This window comes from Cebidichthys violaceus, unplaced genomic scaffold, assembly GCF_023349555.1.
Source record: "Cebidichthys violaceus isolate CVI_PGR_0920_01 unplaced genomic scaffold, fCebVio1.0.p SCAF_6, whole genome shotgun sequence".
NCBI classification, from domain to species: Eukaryota; Metazoa; Chordata; class Actinopteri; order Perciformes; family Stichaeidae; genus Cebidichthys; species Cebidichthys violaceus.
In genome coordinates this window covers 11,460,421-11,466,420 of record NW_027176816.1, presented here as the reverse complement: position 1 = coordinate 11,466,420, position 6,000 = coordinate 11,460,421, and the positions used below count along the sequence as shown (strand labels likewise).

Sequence of the window (6,000 nt, the reverse complement as noted above, 5' to 3'; positions counted from 1 at the left end):
GCTGTACTAAATAATACATGTATTTATTTCATTTTTTTCTGTCAATAAAACAAGGAAAGGGGACAACCTCTCAGAGCCAAGTCAAAACTATAAAATTAACAATATGTGCACATTACCAAACGCTATATAACAGTGTATTATAATAATAATAATAATAATAATAATAATAATAATATTAATAATCAAAAATATATAATTAAAGCAGCTCTGTAAGCTATCAAACACTAATCAACTCTCAACTTGCAGTGCTCCTGCAGCTTCTGTGCGTTAAGTAACCCCTAACAGTTGGGATCCTCGTGCACTTCCGGAACTTTCGTAATGGGTTTCTTGTGCAGAGCGCATCAGGACCGACCCTCTTCTTCCAGCGAGAAACTGATGAATGAGTGGAAGCGGCCAAGCCCTGCCCTGCATCTCATTATTACTTCGGAAATAAAAGCTATTTTTCACTTGGAGGTACTCGCCGAAGATACGGGGCACGGAAGGTGAGACATACACTCCGGGTTTTATGACCGCATGAAACCTCTGTTAAACCTCTTTTTTGTTGTTGTGCTCTTAGCATTTTGCATGGCGTCAATTGGACTGCAGACAATAGAGGAGCACACCGCACTTGTTCCCCAACGGTTCCTTGTGTCTGCAGCGCTGTTGCAGCCTTCTTCCGTGTTATGAAACGAGCGAGCACGCTGCTTTCTGTCTTTAAAAAAAACAAAAAACATTTCATAGCAAGTCGTCCTGGGAACGAGCCGTGACCGCGGCGGAGATTTAACCAGCGGGGCACACGAACAACCGATAACAGCTGACACATCTGCTGAAATGAATGAGCGCCTAATAAAGGGATTGTTACCTAACAGTCGGTTCGGCTATAAAATGTAGGCTTAAATGTCAATTTAGGTGGTCTAGGGAAGTGTTTGTGCGAGGGACAGACGTCTGGAGCTCAAGGGGTTGCGGAAGCCCCAGAGCAGGTCAGACGGGTTAAAGAGCAGACAGCCTCAGGGTGGTGTTTCGGTGTATCATGCGACCCGGTTAACTGGCGACTTTCAGCCGAACGCGTCCGTGGTTGTCGTAGTTACTACGCTGTTGAAAACAGGAAGAACACGTAGCTGTCCTGGTGAATGCCGCTAAATGGCCAGTTCCCTGTCTTCCCATCATATTTTTCCACACAATTGTATGAGTTCGAATCCCGTTAAAATATTTTTTTACTCTGTTACTTTTTAAGGTGCTACAGAGTACTTCTACAGGACACGTGTTTACCCAAAACCGGCTCCAAAGACGATTTATGTGTATTTACTAACTTCATTATTTCAAAGGAAAGGCAACTTGCTTCCTTCCTGTTTCAACACAGTTAAAAAACACACTAAACCCGGTATTATTATTTTTTTTTTTTTACCATAGACTGTATATGAGAATGATTTGACGCTGTAATGAAAAACTAAACAATGCGGCATTCACAAGGGCAGCTCTTCCTGTTTTCAACAGCTGTAGTAACTACGACAACCACAGACGCGTTCGGCTGAAAGTCGCCAGTTAACCGGGTCGCATGATACACCGAAACACCACTGTCTACTAGCTAAGAGAAGTGTGTTTGTTTGTGTGTGTGTGTGTGTGTGTGTGTGTGTGTGTGTGTGTGTGTGTGTGTGTGTGTGTGTGTGTGTGTGTGTGTGTAATCAGCTGTCTAACTCATTACAAACATTTTTGGTTGAACTAGCTTCAATAAGATTGAAATGTACACAAGAGCTGTTGACTTAGGACTTGAGACTTGACTTGGACTTAAAAGGATACTCCAATCATTTAGTATTACACTCGGGTAAGACACTATTAATTAAAAAGAAAAATAGCAAAAACAATGCAGCAGAACAAGAATCAATTTTTTTAAATTCCTCACGTCATTCTTTGTCAAAACATGGCACCAAAACATGGCACCCACGATGCAGTGCAAGCCCCAACATTTTAGGCAGAGATATAGGTGTGTTATGCTAGTAGCGGCTAAAGTAGCTTCAAGCAGCTACAAGGAAGAGACAAGGAACGGCTGCAGAGGTCTGGTGGGCTCACTTTTAAACTCCACACATCCAGATCTACAAAAAAACCCCATTTCAGAACTGTCACTGACTGAAGTGACGTCCCATCATCCCCCTGGAGCCCCAAAAGGCATTATACAACTTTTCACATAATCCCCAGAAGGAATTCCTCTTTAAAAACAGACTTGTAGGGTGTTCAAACACTGAGCCGTGTAATTTAATTAAAGGGTAGTTCTGCCTATTTTCAACCCGGTGGCGTAGTGTCTTAGCTACGCAAAGTTCATTTTACAGTCTGTCATTTACATTCCAACATGGTGGGGCAAGCATGCTCTCAGACTAAACCAGAAGAAATGTGCATGTTGAGCTGCTCATAATTGAACCAAGTTAACAAACTGACTTAGAGGGGTAGCAAGGAACGCAAAGGTGTAACTAATAAGCTTAATTATGGCTGCATTCAATTTATGTGTGCCGGTACCACAGCGTTGGTATTGTGCATGCTGGGCCAGATTGCCTCTGTCTTCTCCCTCTGTGATGTACCCACTTTCCCTCTGTGTACAGTATGTCAGTGAATTACATTTCCCACAATGCCTTATACAACCCCGGAGAAGGGTGTGACCTCGTTATATACAGGAGGAGAGTGTGATACTGAGAGCTGAAGAACCAGAGAGCTGAGAAAAGTGAGTCGTGCCCTTTAACACGTCTTCTAGTTGTCAATTTGATGTTACTGTGGGTGTCGGAATATGTGAGAAAAATGGTAGCTTCAGACAGAAGCCATTGTTTGATTTTGAGGGATCTGCAACAAAAATATATTGTATGTTGTAGACTTGAAAATGTAGATAAATTGTCCTGCCGCATAGGAAACACATCATCTGTTGTCTTTGGCCATGTTGTCTTCTAAAAGTCTATTTGGTGTGTTTTCCTTTAACTACTGGCAGTGATTTGGTAAAGCTCTATCACATATTGTAGCTGTCACTGTTGCGTTACAAGTCCTTTTTTGGAGGGAGTTTTGTAACGCTGACTAGGCAAGTGTATCAGGTTGATCGACCCGAGGCTGGACGATTGTGTTCTAATAGTCTGAATCTCAGGCTTTTCTGTCTGCCTCCACTGTCAGTGAGACTGACCTTGGATCAGGTATCCAGAGAACCACTTCAGCCAGATGCAAATTTAGCTGATGAAACCCTCCCTCTTTCTTTTTCTTTTTTCTTTTTGATCACTCTTTCAAGCTCTTACAGAACAGGGGAAAACAATGTTGCATGAGGTCTAGAATGTCCTTATTGTCTGTGTGCTTTCTTCAGTGAAGGTCTGTCTGTCTTTGAACAATCTGAACTGCAGTAACTGGGTGTCAAAGATTTATGTTTTTTGTGAACCCAGACTCGTGATGGAGATATGTGTTGGTGTGAAGGTCTGCTTACATCAGAGTGTCCGGAATGCTTTGAACTTGAGGTACGTTAGACTTGTTGAAAACACTGCTCACACATGAGTCTAATTTGTGTTCCATATAGAATGTTGACGTTTGCCGACCCGTGGCTCGTTTGAACGCCGGCCAAGGTTAGGTTGTTGGATTTTGGTCCCGTAGACCCATATTTTCTGTTTTTAATCCTGAAAGGATGATCCGAGGGCGTCTCTGTGCCACTCGTTTCATCCTTTCATCACTCCTTCAATGTGTTCCTGCTACCAAGCTCAGCCGAGTACGGGAACAGAGCGTTCAGAGCAGCCAAGGAGTGATGGGGGGGGGGGGGGGGGGGGGGCTACTGCTGGCCTCCTTGACAGTTATATTAATGGCAGATAGGATGTCATCTATAAGAGGGGAGGAACTGCACAGCTTGACAGCATGGCTGGTAATGTCAATCAGACTGCTGTGTGATGGACAAAAGTTGCAAGTATTAGTTCAGCCTTATTATACAGCACGCTGTCACAACAAATTGGCGGTTTGCAGACATCCCCCCAGAGCTTACACCCTCTGATGACCAAATTTGCGTACTTGCAGACATGGAAAGTAGAGCGTAACTTCAGTTAAGAGCGTTTTTCAGCAAAGAAAGCTGGTTCCCTTAATAATTATGTTTGTAAGATCGCTATTTCTAGTTTGACTTTAGAAGGAAGATGGAGAGAAGGAATCGACTTGTGTCAATCAGCATTGTTGTATAAAATCATGGACGACAATGCTGTTGATTTAAAGCTTGTCAGTGTAAACAAGTGGTGAGGACAGATAACGTGCCCAAACATCCCATCACGTAGACATATAGTTGGGTATCTTGGATTAAACAAAAATCAATGGTATGATTAATGTTTTTCAGGCATATAAAAAAGGTGTTATTACATTTACATTAAGTTTAATTTGTTAAAATCACAAGAAAGTGAATGAAGAATAATGGAAAATAGATGAAGTTTTGCAGATGCTTTACCCAGGCAATCTGTTAGTCCGATGTTCTTTCTTTTTTTAAATGGTTGGCTTTAATTCAGCTTATTGCAAATCAAAAAACCCTTTCGAAAAGCATTTTGAAAAAATATATCCTATTAGAAACAAACCAGTGAAAATATTATAAAAGATTTGCCTTGGTTGGTAGCTGCATCTTAATTGAAGAAAATGATTTAACACAATTTTGTACATAAGGATAACAACACAGTTGTAAATCTCATGTTACATTGAATATATTGGGGGAAAAACTGAAAATATGTGCAAAAAATGTTGTCTCTCAAAGACATAGCAAATAAATGTGATTTAATATTCAAGATGATAACGTTAAGTAGGAACAAGCGAGTGCATGTGTCTCTCTGAGCCGTATTGGCAATGTTTGACCTACACTCCTTGTAAAACGGCACAGAGTGATGGACGCCGGGCAGAGCGATCTGACCGACCTCCGCCGCTCATATTCACACTAAACTGAAACATGACAGCGGGGAATGTTGATGTGAGTAGAGATTTAGGTTTGACCTTCCTCCTTTTGGCCAAACAGTCTAAATCAGTGGAGCACAAAGGGAGGGAGGAACGTAGACCTCAGCAGCTTCTCATGTTTTAGTCATTCGTAAAAAACATATGTAGTGAGTGATGGACCGCTGTGTGTCTGACCTACTAATACTTCACTAGTTTGTTTACTGTAACTCTTACATCTTTAATGGCAGAGGAATGTGGCACAGTCAGCAACTTCTAGTAAGAAAGGCGAGGAATTTGGGGTAAGGGATAGATGTTGTCCGTTGATGGTTTAATTGATGAATCTATCGGTTGTTTTTCAGCATCAACAGATCAGCCAGCCCTTTTTTGACAGAAGTAGAGGTAGTTTGTCAACTATTGTAGGCTCTGTGTTGGCTGTCAGCTGTAGTGAGGTAAATGACAGAGCATATGGTTGCCTTTTTTTTTTTGCCTCACAACTGTTTTTCCTTTTATGGAAAGATTCTACCAAGCCTGTGTTGTGGAAAATCCCCCAGTAATGCTGATGAACTCCCTTCAGGGCCTCATACTGCGAGGAATGCCTAAACTTTTAATGATTTAACGTCTTTCTCAAGACATGAGCGCTCGTAAGTTATTCTCCGAGAGTCAAGTGTTTTTATTGATGAGTGCAAGCTTGTTTAGATTTGTGTGATTTTTATTCAAGGTCCTTCTGAGAAGAGAGAGTGTCTTTCTCTGGGCCTTCATGAACCTGTTTGCTGTTGTTCTTCTATCTCTGTGAGGGTCAATAGAGTTGTAACTTGGGAGGATGCATTTTTTTCTATTTAAGAATAACATACTTTAGGGTTATGTTGTGTCCATCACTTTTAATTATTTCTATGTCTATTATTCCTTCAGTTTGGTACGGCAAATGGCTGTCAATACTACGATACCCATGAGCATCAGCCAGTGTTGCTATGGACACAAAGCCAGTCAGATGTACCATTCAAATGTCTGACCAACAATTTGTCGTTGAAAATAGAACCAAAACACAGCACCTCAGTTTTGTTTACTGCTAACAAGTATTTTTAATATTGATTGTTTTCCTGATTTGTCATGAAATGT

At 41.4% G+C, this 6,000-nt stretch overlaps 1 protein-coding gene across 2 annotated transcripts in view; it reads left to right on the top strand.

The window, feature by feature from the left end:
• The first annotated feature begins 386 nt into the window (after positions 1 to 386).
• The window catches only part of rad54l2 (RAD54 like 2), a 67,168-nt gene continuing 61,554 nt past the window's right edge, over positions 387 to 6,000 (top strand). For both annotated transcript variants that reach the window (XM_068733451.1, XM_068733449.1), the window contains exon 1: positions 387 to 482. The gene's annotated coding sequence lies outside the window, so the exon portion shown is untranslated. The remainder of the gene's footprint in view (positions 483 to 6,000) is intronic.